Source organism: Heptranchias perlo, chromosome 35 (assembly GCF_035084215.1).
Source record: "Heptranchias perlo isolate sHepPer1 chromosome 35, sHepPer1.hap1, whole genome shotgun sequence".
Taxonomy (NCBI): Eukaryota; Metazoa; Chordata; class Chondrichthyes; order Hexanchiformes; family Hexanchidae; genus Heptranchias; species Heptranchias perlo.
The window spans coordinates 5445063-5460014 of record NC_090359.1 but is presented as its reverse complement, the minus strand read 5'-3'; the positions used below and the strand labels follow the sequence as shown (position 1 = coordinate 5460014).

Genomic DNA, 14952 nt, shown 5'->3' with positions numbered 1-14952 from the left:
TGCCGACTCCAGCATTCACTTTCATGATCTCACGCGTTTAAATTTGTTCTGCTGTGACCACTGTTTCTATTGGGCAGATGTCCGATTCGCACCAATGTTCATTTGCGCCTTGAAACCAGTCGACACATTTCGATCTGCGTGACCGCTCGACAGACAAACACGATGAAAGCAGGGCTGGCCTCTGGAAAGACAGCCGCCCGATTGTTCACGAATTTTACTTGTCGAATCTTGTGATCCAGGTGATGGTAACTGAAGAACTGGATTTTGTTTTGATGCTTTTTGGATTTTTTCTTTCAGCAGTTGAGTTGCGTGACCGACGGGCAGCGCGACAGAGCTGCGAGTGGCGGTTGAGAGGTGCACATTTGGCAAGTTGGGGCGGCCCAGGAAGATCGGAAGTATTCCGCCTTGATCTTAATAGTTCTGTTTAAACATGGGATTGAATCGAGTAGAGGATAAATGTAAAGAGCGCCTGTGGCGAAAAAGGAGCGATTGCAGGCCAAGAGCGAAAGGTGTTTCAAATTTTCGTGGCGCAGGAAGCTGTGTGCGGATAAGCCAGATTTTAAAGCGAGTGTGTCGGAAAGTAAAGAGCGATGTTGTGTGTGAGTAGAGCTCAAGAAAGTTGTGCTTGAAGCTGCGCCCTTGAGTAAAGTTTCAAGTTGTCAGGAAAACGGCTATAGTGAAAGCTCAAAAATAAATCCAGAAACTGCTGGCAACACTCAGCAGGTCAGGTATTATCTGTGGATAGATACTCGCTTTACCGGGGCGTCATTGTGCACTTTCTTGATCCTTCACGTTATTCACATCTTACACTCGCAACACCTCCGTGCACCAATTTTTCCTTGCTGATTTGAGCAGAGATCAGCGAGCAATGCAAAATTCATCCACCGTGGCTTCGGATTGGAGCGAGGCCCAAGACATCTGGTTGAATTTCAGGAAGGAAGCGACACATCAAACGGTAAATGCAATAATGGCGCGGATGAGATACAAAACCATGCGTGCAGAGCACAATGGATTAGGAATCCATCACCTCAAACACTCGGCCACCTCGTCGCATGAATATTGCTCAGGAAGACCATTTATTTGATTCGTTCAATGGAAAATCCTCGACTCAAAGGTCAAAATGCAAGAAAACCACATTTCAATCACCAGATATCAGATTCTGAAGGAAGAGCTTTGACAGGTGGTAGCGTGGCCGAGCGGTCTAAGGCGCTGGATTAAGGCTCCAGTCTCTTCGGGTGCGTGGGTTCGAATCCCACCGCTGCCAGCGTGTGAAGTGCTTGCTATTTTTTCCTCATCACCAAACATCCTTCTTTTCCAAGCAGCACCGGGCGCGACATTGCTGTTGTTCGGGCATGACTGCCCCACCTGATGCGCTTCGCCTTGATCGTATCCTCGTCCATGCTCTGCGTTGAGGTCGCAGTTTGTTCGGTTTGAATACGAGCTACAGTATAGTTTCGATTACCTCTTTTGTTCTCTACCACATACACTAATAGAATGCAGCAAGAAATCAATCTTTTGCACAAAAATATTTTTTGTTGCTGGCAAAAACCTAACCATTCCTTCAAATCCAGCACTCTCACATGCCTGTACTTGATGCTCCAAAGTTCAATCTGGCCTGTTTTCCCCACTTTTTCTTCCTTCCACAGCCAATATGCCGCCTTTCCTTTCTTCCTTCCACTTCATGGAAACTATCCTGCGGCATTGCCGACTCCAGCATTCACTTTCATGATCTCACGCGTTTAAATTTGTTCTGCTGTGACCACTGTTTCTATTGGGCAGATGTCCGATTCGCACCAATGTTCATTTGCGCCTTGAAACCAGTCGACACATTTCGATCTGCGTGACCGCTCGACAGACAAACACGATGAAAGCAGGGCTGGCCTCTGGAAAGACAGCCGCCCGATTGTTCACGAATTTTACTTGTCGAATCTTGTGATCCAGGTGATGGTAACTGAAGAACTGGATTTTGTTTTGATGCTTTTTGGATTTTTTCTTTCAGCAGTTGAGTTGCGTGACCGACGGGCAGCGCGACAGAGCTGCGAGTGCCAGTTGAGAGGTGCACATTTGGCAAGTTGGGGCGGCCCAGGAAGATCGGAAGTATTCCGCCTTGATCTTAATAGTTCTGTTTAAACATGGGATTGAATCGAGTAGAGGATAAATGTAAAGAGCGCCTGTGGCGAAAAAGGAGTGATTGCAGGCCAAGAGCGAAAGGTGTTTCAAATTTTCGTGGCGCAGGAAGCTGTGTGCGGATAAGCCAGATTTTAAAGCGAGTGTGTCGGAAAGTAAAGAGCGATGTTGTGTGTGAGTAGAGCTCAAGAAAGTTGTGCTTGAAGCTGCGCCCTTGAGTAAAGTTTCAAGTTGTCAGGAAAACGGCTATAGTGAAAGCTCAAAAATAAATCCAGAAACTGCTGGCAACACTCAGCAGGTCAGGTATTATCTGTGGACAGATACTCGCTTTACCGGGGCGTAATTGTGCACTTTCTTGATCCTTCACGTTATTCACATCTTACACTCGCAACACCTCCGTGCACCAATTTTTCCTTGCTGATTTGAGCAGAGATCAGCGAGCAATGCAAAATTCATCCACCGTGGCTTCGGATTGGAGCGAGGCCCAAGACATCTGGTTGAATTTCAGGAAGGAAGCGACGCATCAAACGGTAAATGCAATAATGGCGCGAATGAGATACAAAACCATGCGTGCAGAGCACAATGGATTAGGAATCCATCACCTCAAACACTCGGCCACCTCGTCGCATGAATATTGCTCAGAAAGTCCATTTATTTGATTCGTTCAATGGAAAATCCTCGACTCAAAGGTCAAAACGCAAGAAAACCACATTTCAATGACCAGATATCAGATTCTGAAGGCAGAGTTTTGACACGTGGTAGCGTGGCCGAGCGGTCTAAGGCGCTGGATTAAGGCTCCAGTCTCTTCGGTGGCGTGGGTTCGAATCCCACCGCTGCCAGCGTGTTAGGGGTTGCTATTTTTTCCTCATCACCAAACATCCTTCTTTTCCAAGCAGCACCGGGCGCGACATTGCTGTTGTTCAGGCATGACTGCCCCACCTGATGCGCTTCGCCTTGATCGTATCCTCGTTGAGGTCGCAGTTTGTTCGGTTTCAATACGAGCTACAGTATAGTTTCGATTACCTCTTTTGTTCTCTACACATACACTAATAGAATGCAGCAAGAAATCAATCTCAATAGTTCTGTTTAAACATGGGATTGAATCGAGTAGAGGATAAATGTAAAGAGCGCCTGTGGCGAAAAAGGAGCGATTGCAGGCCAAGAGCGAAAGGTGTTTCAAATTTTCGTGGCGCAGGAAGCTGTGTGCGGATAAAGCGAGTGTGTCGGAAAGCAATGCAAAATTCATCCACCGTGGCTTCGGATTGGAGCGAGGCCCAAGACATCTGGTTGAATTTCAGGAAGGAAGCGACACATCAAACGGGAAATGCAATAATGGCGCGGATGAGATACAAAACCATGCGTGCAGAGCACAATGGATTAGGAATCCATCACCTCAAACACTCGGCCACCTCGTCGCATGAATATTGCTCAGAAAGACCATTTATTTGATTTTTTCATTGGAAAATCCTCGACTCAAAGGTCAAAATGCAAGAAAACCACATTTCAATCACCAGATATCAGATTCTGAAGGCAGAGCTTTGACACGTGGTAGCGTGGCCGAGCGGTCTAAGGCGCTGGATTAAGGCTCCAGTCTCTTCGGGGGCGTGGGTTCGAATCCCACCGCTGCCAACGTGTAAAGTGCTTGCTATTTTTTCCTCATCACCAAACATCCTTCTTTTCCAAGCAGCACCGGGCGCGACATTGCTGTTGTTCGGGCATGACTGCCCCACCTGATGCGCTTCGCCTTGATCGTATCCTCGTCCATGCTCTGCGTTGAGGTCGCAGTTTGTTCGGTTTGAATACGAGCTACAGTATAGTTTCGATTACCTCTTTTGTTCTCTACCACATACACTAATAGAATGCAGCAAGAAATCAATCTTTTGCACAAAAAATAAATATTTTTTGTTGCTGGCAAAAACCTAACCATTCCTTCAAATCCAGCACTCTCACATGCCTGTACTTGATGCTCCAAAGTTCAATCTGGCCTGTTTTCCGCACTTTTTCTTCCTTCCACAGCCAATATGCCGCCTTTCCTTTCTTCCTTCCACTTCATGGAAACTATCCTGCGGCATTGCCGACTCCAGCATTCACTTTCATGATCTCACGCGTTTAAATTTGTTCTGCTGTGACCACTGTTTCTATTGGGCAGATGTCCGATTCGCACCAATGTTCATTTGCGCCTTGAAACCAGTCGACACATTTCGATCTGCGTGACCGCTCGACAGACAAACACGATGAAAGCAGGGCTGGCCTCTGGAAAGACAGCCGCCCGATTGTTCACGAATTTTACTTGTCGAATCTTGTGATCCAGGTGATGGTAACTGAAGAACTGGATTTTGTTTTGATGCTTTTTGGATTTTTTCTTTCAGCAGTTGAGTTGCGTGACCGACGGGCAGCGCGACAGAGCTGCGAGTGGCGGTTGAGAGGTGCACATTTGGCAAGTTGGGGCGGCCCAGGAAGATCGGAAGTATTCCGCCTTGATCTTAATAGTTCTGTTTAAACATGGGATTGAATCGAGTAGAGGATAAATGTAAAGAGCGCCTGTGGCGAAAAAGGAGCGATTGCAGGCCAAGAGCGAAAGGTGTTTCAAATTTTCGTGGCGCAGGAAGCTGTGTGCGGATAAGCCAGATTTTAAAGCGAGTGTGTCGGAAAGTAAAGAGCGATGTTGTGTGTGAGTAGAGCTCAAGAAAGTTGTGCTTGAAGCTGCGCCCTTGAGTAAAGTTTCAAGTTGTCAGGAAAACGGCTATAGTGAAAGCTCAAAAATAAATCCAGAAACTGCTGGCAACACTCAGCAGGTCAGGTATTATCTGTGGATAGATACTCGCTTTACCGGGGCGTCATTGTGCACTTTCTTGATCCTTCACGTTATTCACATCTTACACTCGCAACACCTCCGTGCACCAATTTTTCCTTGCTGATTTGAGCAGAGATCAGCGAGCAATGCAAAATTCATCCACCGTGGCTTCGGATTGGAGCGAGGCCCAAGACATCTGGTTGAATTTCAGGAAGGAAGCGACACATCAAACGGTAAATGCAATAATGGCGCGGATGAGATACAAAACCATGCGTGCAGAGCACAATGGATTAGGAATCCATCACCTCAAACACTCGGCCACCTCGTCGCATGAATATTGCTCAGGAAGACCATTTATTTGATTCGTTCAATGGAAAATCCTCGACTCAAAGGTCAAAATGCAAGAAAACCACATTTCAATCACCAGATATCAGATTCTGAAGGAAGAGCTTTGACAGGTGGTAGCGTGGCCGAGCGGTCTAAGGCGCTGGATTAAGGCTCCAGTCTCTTCGGGTGCGTGGGTTCGAATCCCACCGCTGCCAGCGTGTGAAGTGCTTGCTATTTTTTCCTCATCACCAAACATCCTTCTTTTCCAAGCAGCACCGGGCGCGACATTGCTGTTGTTCGGGCATGACTGCCCCACCTGATGCGCTTCGCCTTGATCGTATCCTCGTCCATGCTCTGCGTTGAGGTCGCAGTTTGTTCGGTTTGAATACGAGCTACAGTATAGTTTCGATTACCTCTTTTGTTCTCTACCACATACACTAATAGAATGCAGCAAGAAATCAATCTTTTGCACAAAAATATTTTTTGTTGCTGGCAAAAACCTAACCATTCCTTCAAATCCAGCACTCTCACATGCCTGTACTTGATGCTCCAAAGTTCAATCTGGCCTGTTTTCCCCACTTTTTCTTCCTTCCACAGCCAATATGCCGCCTTTCCTTTCTTCCTTCCACTTCATGGAAACTATCCTGCGGCATTGCCGACTCCAGCATTCACTTTCATGATCTCACGCGTTTAAATTTGTTCTGCTGTGACCACTGTTTCTATTGGGCAGATGTCCGATTCGCACCAATGTTCATTTGCGCCTTGAAACCAGTCGACACATTTCGATCTGCGTGACCGCTCGACAGACAAACACGATGAAAGCAGGGCTGGCCTCTGGAAAGACAGCCGCCCGATTGTTCACGAATTTTACTTGTCGAATCTTGTGATCCAGGTGATGGTAACTGAAGAACTGGATTTTGTTTTGATGCTTTTTGGATTTTTTCTTTCAGCAGTTGAGTTGCGTGACCGACGGGCAGCGCGACAGAGCTGCGAGTGCCAGTTGAGAGGTGCACATTTGGCAAGTTGGGGCGGCCCAGGAAGATCGGAAGTATTCCGCCTTGATCTTAATAGTTCTGTTTAAACATGGGATTGAATCGAGTAGAGGATAAATGTAAAGAGCGCCTGTGGCGAAAAAGGAGTGATTGCAGGCCAAGAGCGAAAGGTGTTTCAAATTTTCGTGGCGCAGGAAGCTGTGTGCGGATAAGCCAGATTTTAAAGCGAGTGTGTCGGAAAGTAAAGAGCGATGTTGTGTGTGAGTAGAGCTCAAGAAAGTTGTGCTTGAAGCTGCGCCCTTGAGTAAAGTTTCAAGTTGTCAGGAAAACGGCTATAGTGAAAGCTCAAAAATAAATCCAGAAACTGCTGGCAACACTCAGCAGGTCAGGTATTATCTGTGGACAGATACTCGCTTTACCGGGGCGTAATTGTGCACTTTCTTGATCCTTCACGTTATTCACATCTTACACTCGCAACACCTCCGTGCACCAATTTTTCCTTGCTGATTTGAGCAGAGATCAGCGAGCAATGCAAAATTCATCCACCGTGGCTTCGGATTGGAGCGAGGCCCAAGACATCTGGTTGAATTTCAGGAAGGAAGCGACGCATCAAACGGTAAATGCAATAATGGCGCGAATGAGATACAAAACCATGCGTGCAGAGCACAATGGATTAGGAATCCATCACCTCAAACACTCGGCCACCTCGTCGCATGAATATTGCTCAGAAAGTCCATTTATTTGATTCGTTCAATGGAAAATCCTCGACTCAAAGGTCAAAACGCAAGAAAACCACATTTCAATGACCAGATATCAGATTCTGAAGGCAGAGTTTTGACACGTGGTAGCGTGGCCGAGCGGTCTAAGGCGCTGGATTAAGGCTCCAGTCTCTTCTGGGGCGTGGGTTCGAATCCCACCGCTGCCAACGTGTAAAGTGCTTGCTATTTTTTCCTCATCACCAAACATCCTTCTTTTCCAAGCAGCACCGGGCGCGACATTGCTGTTGTTCGGGCATGACTGCCCCACCTGATGCGCTTCGCCTTGATCGTATCCTCGTCCATGCTCTGCGTTGAGGTCGCAGTTTGTTCGGTTTGAATACGAGCTACAGTATAGTTTCGATTACCTCTTTTGTTCTCTACCACATACACTAATAGAATGCAGCAAGAAATCAATCTGTTGCACAAAAAAGAAATATTTTTTCTTGCTGGCAAAAACCTAACCATTCCTTCAAATCCAGCACTCTCACATGCCTGTACTTGATGCTCCACAGTTCAAACTGGCCTGTTTTCCCCACTTTTTCTTCCTTCCACAGCCAATATGCCGCCTTTCCTTTCTTCCTTCCACTTCATGGAAACTATCCTGCGGCATTGCCGACTCCAGCATTCACTTTCATGATCTCACGCGTTTAAATTTGTTCTGCTGTAACCACTGTTTCTATTGGGCAGATGTCCGATTCGCACCAATGTTCATTTGCGCCTTGAAACCAGTCGACACATTTCGATCTGCGTGACCGCTCGACAGACAAACACGATGAAAGCAGGGCTGGCCTCTGGGAAGACAGCCGCCCGATTGTTCACGAATTTTACTTGTCGAATCTTGTGATCCAGGTGATGGTAACTGAAGAACTGGATTTTGTTTTGATGCTTTTTGGATTTTTTCTTTCAGCAGTTGAGTTGCGTGACCGACGGGCAGCGCGACAGAGCTGCGAGTGGCGGTTGAGAGGTGCACATTTGGCAAGTTGGGGCGGCCCAGGAAGATCGGAAGTATTCCGCCTTGATCTTAATAGTTCTGTTTAAACATGGGATTGAATCGAGTAGACGATAAATGTAAAGAGCGCCTGTGGCGAAAAAGGAGCGATTGCAGGCCAAGAGCGAAAGGTGTTTCAAATTTTCGTGGCGCAGGAAGCTGTGTGCGGATAAGCCAGATTTTAAAGCGAGTGTGTCGGAAAGTAAAGAGCGATGTTGTGTGTGAGTAGAGCTCAAGAAAGTTGTGCTTGAAGCTGCGCCCTTGAGTAAAGTTTCAAGTTGTCAGGAAAACGGCTATAGTGAAAGCTCAAAAATAAATCCAGAAACTGCTGGCAACACTCAGCAGGTCAGGTATTATCTGTGGATAGATACTCGCTTTACCGGGGCGTCATTGTGCACTTTCTTGATCCTTCACGTTATTCACATCTTACACTCGCAACACCTCCGTGCACCAATTTTTCCTTGCTGATTTGAGCAGAGATCAGCGAGCAATGCAAAATTCATCCACCGTGGCTTCGGATTGGAGCGAGGCCCAAGACATCTGGTTGAATTTCAGGAAGGAAGCGACACATCAAACGGTAAATGCAATAATGGCGCGGATGAGATACAAAACCATGCGTGCAGAGCACAATGGATTAGGAATCCATCACCTCAAACACTCGGCCACCTCGTCGCATGAATATTGCTCAGAAAGACCATTTATTTGATTTTTTCATTGGAAAATCCTCGACTCAAAGGTCAAAATGCAAGAAAACCACATTTCAATCACCAGATATCAGATTCTGAAGGCAGAGCTTTGACACGTGGTAGCGTGGCCGAGCGGTCTAAGGCGCTGGATTAAGGCTCCAGTCTCTTCGGGGGCGTGGGTTCGAATCCCACCGCTGCCAACGTGTAAAGTGCTTGCTATTTTTTCCTCATCACCAAACATCCTTCTTTTCCAAGCAGCACCGGGCGCGACATTGCTGTTGTTCGGGCATGACTGCCCCACCTGATGCGCTTCGCCTTGATCGTATCCTCGTCCATGCTCTGCGTTGAGGTCGCAGTTTGTTCGGTTTGAATACGAGCTACAGTATAGTTTCGATTACCTCTTTTGTTCTCTACCACATACACTAATAGAATGCAGCAAGAAATCAATCTTTTGCACAAAAATATTTTTTGTTGCTGGCAAAAACCTAACCATTCCTTCAAATCCAGCACTCTCACATGCCTGTACTTGATGCTCCAAAGTTCAATCTGGCCTGTTTTCCCCACTTTTTCTTCCTTCCACAGCCAATATGCCGCCTTTCCTTTCTTCCTTCCACTTCATGGAAACTATCCTGCGGCATTGCCGACTCCAGCATTCACTTTCATGATCTCACGCGTTTAAATTTGTTCTGCTGTGACCACTGTTTCTATTGGGCAGATGTCCGATTCGCACCAATGTTCATTTGCGCCTTGAAACCAGTCGACACATTTCGATCTGCGTGACCGCTCGACAGACAAACACGATGAAAGCAGGGCTGGCCTCTGGAAAGACAGCCGCCCGATTGTTCACGAATTTTACTTGTCGAATCTTGTGATCCAGGTGATGGTAACTGAAGAACTGGATTTTGTTTTGATGCTTTTTGGATTTTTTCTTTCAGCAGTTGAGTTGCGTGACCGACGGGCAGCGCGACAGAGCTGCGAGTGCCAGTTGAGAGGTGCACATTTGGCAAGTTGGGGCGGCCCAGGAAGATCGGAAGTATTCCGCCTTGATCTTAATAGTTCTGTTTAAACATGGGATTGAATCGAGTAGAGGATAAATGTAAAGAGCGCCTGTGGCGAAAAAGGAGTGATTGCAGGCCAAGAGCGAAAGGTGTTTCAAATTTTCGTGGCGCAGGAAGCTGTGTGCGGATAAGCCAGATTTTAAAGCGAGTGTGTCGGAAAGTAAAGAGCGATGTTGTGTGTGAGTAGAGCTCAAGAAAGTTGTGCTTGAAGCTGCGCCCTTGAGTAAAGTTTCAAGTTGTCAGGAAAACGGCTATAGTGAAAGCTCAAAAATAAATCCAGAAACTGCTGGCAACACTCAGCAGGTCAGGTATTATCTGTGGACAGATACTCGCTTTACCGGGGCGTAATTGTGCACTTTCTTGATCCTTCACGTTGTTCACATCTTACACTCGCAACACCTCCGTGCACCAATTTTTCCTTGCTGATTTGAGCAGAGATCAGCGAGCAATGCAAAATTCATCCACCGTGGCTTCGGATTGGAGCGAGGCCCAAGACATCTGGTTGAATTTCAGGAAGGAAGCGACGCATCAAACGGTAAATGCAATAATGGCGCGAATGAGATACAAAACCATGCGTGCAGAGCACAATGGATTAGGAATCCATCACCTCAAACACTCGGCCACCTCGTCGCATGAATATTGCTCAGAAAGTCCATTTATTTGATTCGTTCAATGGAAAATCCTCGACTCAAAGGTCAAAACGCAAGAAAACCACATTTCAATGACCAGATATCAGATTCTGAAGGCAGAGTTTTGACACGTGGTAGCGTGGCCGAGCGGTCTAAGGCGCTGGATTAAGGCTCCAGTCTCTTCTGGGGCGTGGGTTCGAATCCCACCGCTGCCAACGTGTAAAGTGCTTGCTATTTTTTCCTCATCACCAAACATCCTTCTTTTCCAAGCAGCACCGGGCGCGACATTGCTGTTGTTCGGGCATGACTGCCCCACCTGATGCGCTTCGCCTTGATCGTATCCTCGTCCATGCTCTGCGTTGAGGTCGCAGTTTGTTCGGTTTGAATACGAGCTACAGTATAGTTTCGATTACCTCTTTTGTTCTCTACCACATACACTAATAGAATGCAGCAAGAAATCAATCTTTTGCACAAAAAAGAAATATTTTTTCTTGCTGGCAAAAACCTAACCATTCCTTCAAATCCAGCACTCTCACATGCCTGTACTTGATGCTCCACAGTTCAAACTGGCCTGTTTTCCCCACTTTTTCTTCCTTCCACAGCCAATATGCCGCCTTTCCTTTCTTCCTTCCACTTCATGGAAACTATCCTGCGGCATTGCCGACTCCAGCATTCACTTTCATGATCTCACGCGTTTAAATTTGTTCTGCTGTAACCACTGTTTCTATTGGGCAGATGTCCGATTCGCACCAATGTTCATTTGCGCCTTGAAACCAGTCGACACATTTCGATCTGCGTGACCGCTCGACAGACAAACACGATGAAAGCAGGGCTGGCCTCTGGGAAGACAGCCGCCCGATTGTTCACGAATTTTACTTGTCGAATCTTGTGATCCAGGTGATGGTAACTGAAGAACTGGATTTTGTTTTGATGCTTTTTGGATTTTTTCTTTCAGCAGTTGAGTTGCGTGACCGACGGGCAGCGCGACAGAGCTGCGAGTGGCGGTTGAGAGGTGCACATTTGGCAAGTTGGGGCGGCCCAGGAAGATCGGAAGTATTCCGCCTTGATCTTAATAGTTCTGTTTAAACATGGGATTGAATCGAGTAGACGATAAATGTAAAGAGCGCCTGTGGCGAAAAAGGAGCGATTGCAGGCCAAGAGCGAAAGGTGTTTCAAATTTTCGTGGCGCAGGAAGCTGTGTGCGGATAAGCCAGATTTTAAAGCGAGTGTGTCGGAAAGTAAAGAGCGATGTTGTGTGTGAGTAGAGCTCAAGAAAGTTGTGCTTGAAGCTGCGCCCTTGAGTAAAGTTTCAAGTTGTCAGGAAAACGGCTATAGTGAAAGCTCAAAAATAAATCCAGAAACTGCTGGCAACACTCAGCAGGTCAGGTATTATCTGTGGATAGATACTCGCTTTACCGGGGCGTCATTGTGCACTTTCTTGATCCTTCACGTTATTCACATCTTACACTCGCAACACCTCCGTGCACCAATTTTTCCTTGCTGATTTGAGCAGAGATCAGCGAGCAATGCAAAATTCATCCACCGTGGCTTCGGATTGGAGCGAGGCCCAAGACATCTGGTTGAATTTCAGGAAGGAAGCGACACATCAAACGGTAAATGCAATAATGGCGCGGATGAGATACAAAACCATGCGTGCAGAGCACAATGGATTAGGAATCCATCACCTCAAACACTCGGCCACCTCGTCGCATGAATATTGCTCAGAAAGACCATTTATTTGATTTTTTCATTGGAAAATCCTCGACTCAAAGGTCAAAATGCAAGAAAACCACATTTCAATCACCAGATATCAGATTCTGAAGGCAGAGCTTTGACACGTGGTAGCGTGGCCGAGCGGTCTAAGGCGCTGGATTAAGGCTCCAGTCTCTTCGGGGGCGTGGGTTCGAATCCCACCGCTGCCAACGTGTAAAGTGCTTGCTATTTTTTCCTCATCACCAAACATCCTTCTTTTCCAAGCAGCACCGGGCGCGACATTGCTGTTGTTCGGGCATGACTGCCCCACCTGATGCGCTTCGCCTTGATCGTATCCTCGTCCATGCTCTGCGTTGAGGTCGCAGTTTGTTCGGTTTGAATACGAGCTACAGTATAGTTTCGATTACCTCTTTTGTTCTCTACCACATACACTAATAGAATGCAGCAAGAAATCAATCTTTTGCACAAAAACCTAACCATTCCTTCAAATCCAGCACTCTCACATGCCTGTACTTGATGCTCCACAGTTCAAACTGGCCTGTTTTCCCAACTTTTTCTTCCTTCCACAGCCAATATGCCGCCTTTCCTTTCTTCCTTCCACTTCATGGAAACTATCCTGCGGCATTGCCGACTCCAGCATTCACTTTCATGATCTCACGCGTTTAAATTTGTTCTGCTGTGACCACTGTTTCTATTGGGCAGATGTCCGATTCGCACTAATGTTCATTTGCGCCTTGAAACCAGTCGACACATTTCGATCTGCGTGACCGCTCGACAGACAAACACGATGAAAGCAGGGCTGGCCTCTGGAAAGACAGCCGCCCGATTGTTCACGAATTTTACTTGTCGAATCTTGTGATCCAGGTGATGGTAACTGAAGAACTGGATTTTGTTTTGATGCTTTTTGGATTTTTTCTTTCAGCAGTTGAGTTGCGTGACCGACGGGCAGCGCAACAGAGCTGCGAGTGGCGGTTGAGAGGTGCACATTTGGCAAGTTGGGGCGGCCCAGGAAGATCGGAAGTATTCCGCCTTGATCTTAATAGTTCTGTTTAAACATGGGATTGAATCGAGTAGACGATAAATGTAAAGAGCGCCTGTGGCGAAAAAGCAGCGTTTGCAGGCCAAGAGCGAAAGGTGTTTCAAATTTTCGTGGCGCAGGAAGCTGTGTGCGGATAAGCCAGATTTTAAAGCGAGTGTGTCGGAAAGTAAAGAACGATGTTGTGTGTGAGTAGAGCTCAAGAAAGTTGTGCTTGAAGCTGCGCCCTTGAGTAAAGTTTCAAGTTGTCAGGAAAACGGCTATAGTGAAAGCTCAAAAATAAATCCAGAAACTGCTGGCAACACTCAGCAGGTCAGGTACTATCTGTGGACAGATACTCGCTTTACCGGGGCGTAATTGTGCACTTTCTTGATCCTTCACGTTATTCACATCTTACACTCGCAACACCTCCGTGCACCAATTTTTCCTTGCTGATTTGAGCAGAGATCAGCGAGCAATGCAAAATTCATCCACCGTGGCTTCGGATTGGAGCGAGGCCCAAGACATCTGGTTGAATTTCAGGAAGGAAGCGACGTATCAAACGGAAAATGCAATAATGGCGCGAATGAGATACAAAACCATGCGTGCAGAGCACAATGGATTAGGAATCCATCACCTCAAACACTCGGCCACCTCGTAGCATGAATATTGCTCAGAAAGTCCATTTATTTGATTCGTTCAATGGAAAATCCTCGACTCAAAGGTCAAAATGCAAGAAAACCACATTTCAATCACCAGATATCAGATTCTGAAGGCAGAGCTTTGACAGGTGGTAGCGTGGCCGAGCGGTCTAAGGCGCTGGATTTAGGCTCCAGTCTCTTCGGGGGCGTGGGTTCGAATCCCACCGCTGCCAACATGTAAAGTGCTTGCTATATTTTCGTCATCACCAAACATCCTTCTTTTCCAAGCAGCACCGGGCGCGACATTGCTGTTGTTCGGGCATGACTGCCCCACCTGATGCGCTTCGCCTTGATCGTATCCTCGTCCATGCTCTGCGTTGAGGTCGCAGTTTGTTCGGTTTGAATACGAGCTACAGTATAGTTTCGATTACCTCTTTTGTTCTCTACCACATACACTAATAGAATGCAGCAAGAAATCAATCCTTTGCACAAAAAAAGAAATATTTTTTGTTGCTGGCAAAAACCGAACCATTCCTTCAAATCCAGCACTCTCACATGCCTGGACTTGATGCTCCACAGTTCAAACTGGCCTGTTTTCCCAACTTTTTCTTCCTTCCACAGCCAATATGCCGCCTTTCCTTTCTTCCTTCCACTTCATGGAAACTATCCTGCGGCATTGCCGACTCCAGCATTCACTTTCATGATCTCACGCGTTTAAATTTGTTCTGCTGTGACCACTGTTTCTATTGGGCAGATGTCCGATTCGCACCAATGTTCATTTGCGCCTTGAAACCAGTCGACACATTTCGATCTGCGTGACCGCTTGACAGACAAACACGATGAAAGCAGGGCTGGCCTCTGGAAAGACAGCCGCCCGATTGTTCACGAATTTTACTTGTCGAATCTTGTGATCCAGGTGATGGGAACTGAAGAACTGGATTTTGTTTTGATGCTTTTTGGATTTTTTCTTTCAGCAGTTGAGTTGCGTGACCGACGGGCAGCGCGACAGAGCTGCGAGTGGCGGTTGAGAGGTGCACATTTGGCAAGTTGGGGCGGCCCAGGAAGATCGGAAGTATTCCGCCTTGATCTTAATAGTTCTGTTTAAACATGGGATTGAATCGAGTAGACGATAAATGTAAAGAGCGCCTGTGGCGAAAAAGGAGCGATTGCAGGCCAAGAGCGAAAGGTGTTTCAAATTTTCGTGGCGCAGGAAGCTGTGTGCGG

At 46.8% G+C, this 14952-nt stretch overlaps 9 non-coding genes across 9 annotated transcripts; all 9 read left to right on the top strand.

The window, feature by feature from the left end:
• Positions 1 to 1182: 1182 nt before the first annotated feature.
• trnal-aag (transfer RNA leucine (anticodon AAG)) lies at positions 1183 to 1264 on the top strand. The gene has a single exon. It is a non-coding gene; the product is annotated as a tRNA-Leu (tRNA).
• Positions 1265 to 2884: 1620 nt separating this feature from the next.
• On the top strand, positions 2885 to 2966 carry trnal-aag (transfer RNA leucine (anticodon AAG)). Its single transcript has one exon. It is a non-coding gene; the product is annotated as a tRNA-Leu (tRNA).
• Positions 2967 to 3674: 708 nt separating this feature from the next.
• On the top strand, positions 3675 to 3756 carry trnal-aag (transfer RNA leucine (anticodon AAG)). The gene has a single exon. It is a non-coding gene; the product is annotated as a tRNA-Leu (tRNA).
• A 1625-nt stretch (positions 3757 to 5381) lies between these two features.
• Positions 5382 to 5463, top strand: trnal-aag (transfer RNA leucine (anticodon AAG)). Its single transcript has one exon. It is a non-coding gene; the product is annotated as a tRNA-Leu (tRNA).
• Positions 5464 to 7083: 1620 nt separating this feature from the next.
• On the top strand, positions 7084 to 7165 carry trnal-aag (transfer RNA leucine (anticodon AAG)). Its single transcript has one exon. It is a non-coding gene; the product is annotated as a tRNA-Leu (tRNA).
• A 1625-nt stretch (positions 7166 to 8790) lies between these two features.
• trnal-aag (transfer RNA leucine (anticodon AAG)) lies at positions 8791 to 8872 on the top strand. The gene has a single exon. It is a non-coding gene; the product is annotated as a tRNA-Leu (tRNA).
• Positions 8873 to 10492: 1620 nt separating this feature from the next.
• Positions 10493 to 10574, top strand: trnal-aag (transfer RNA leucine (anticodon AAG)). Its single transcript has one exon. It is a non-coding gene; the product is annotated as a tRNA-Leu (tRNA).
• A 1625-nt stretch (positions 10575 to 12199) lies between these two features.
• trnal-aag (transfer RNA leucine (anticodon AAG)) lies at positions 12200 to 12281 on the top strand. Its single transcript has one exon. It is a non-coding gene; the product is annotated as a tRNA-Leu (tRNA).
• A 1598-nt stretch (positions 12282 to 13879) lies between these two features.
• trnal-uag (transfer RNA leucine (anticodon UAG)) lies at positions 13880 to 13961 on the top strand. Its single transcript has one exon. It is a non-coding gene; the product is annotated as a tRNA-Leu (tRNA).
• The last annotated feature ends 991 nt before the right edge of the window (positions 13962 to 14952 follow it).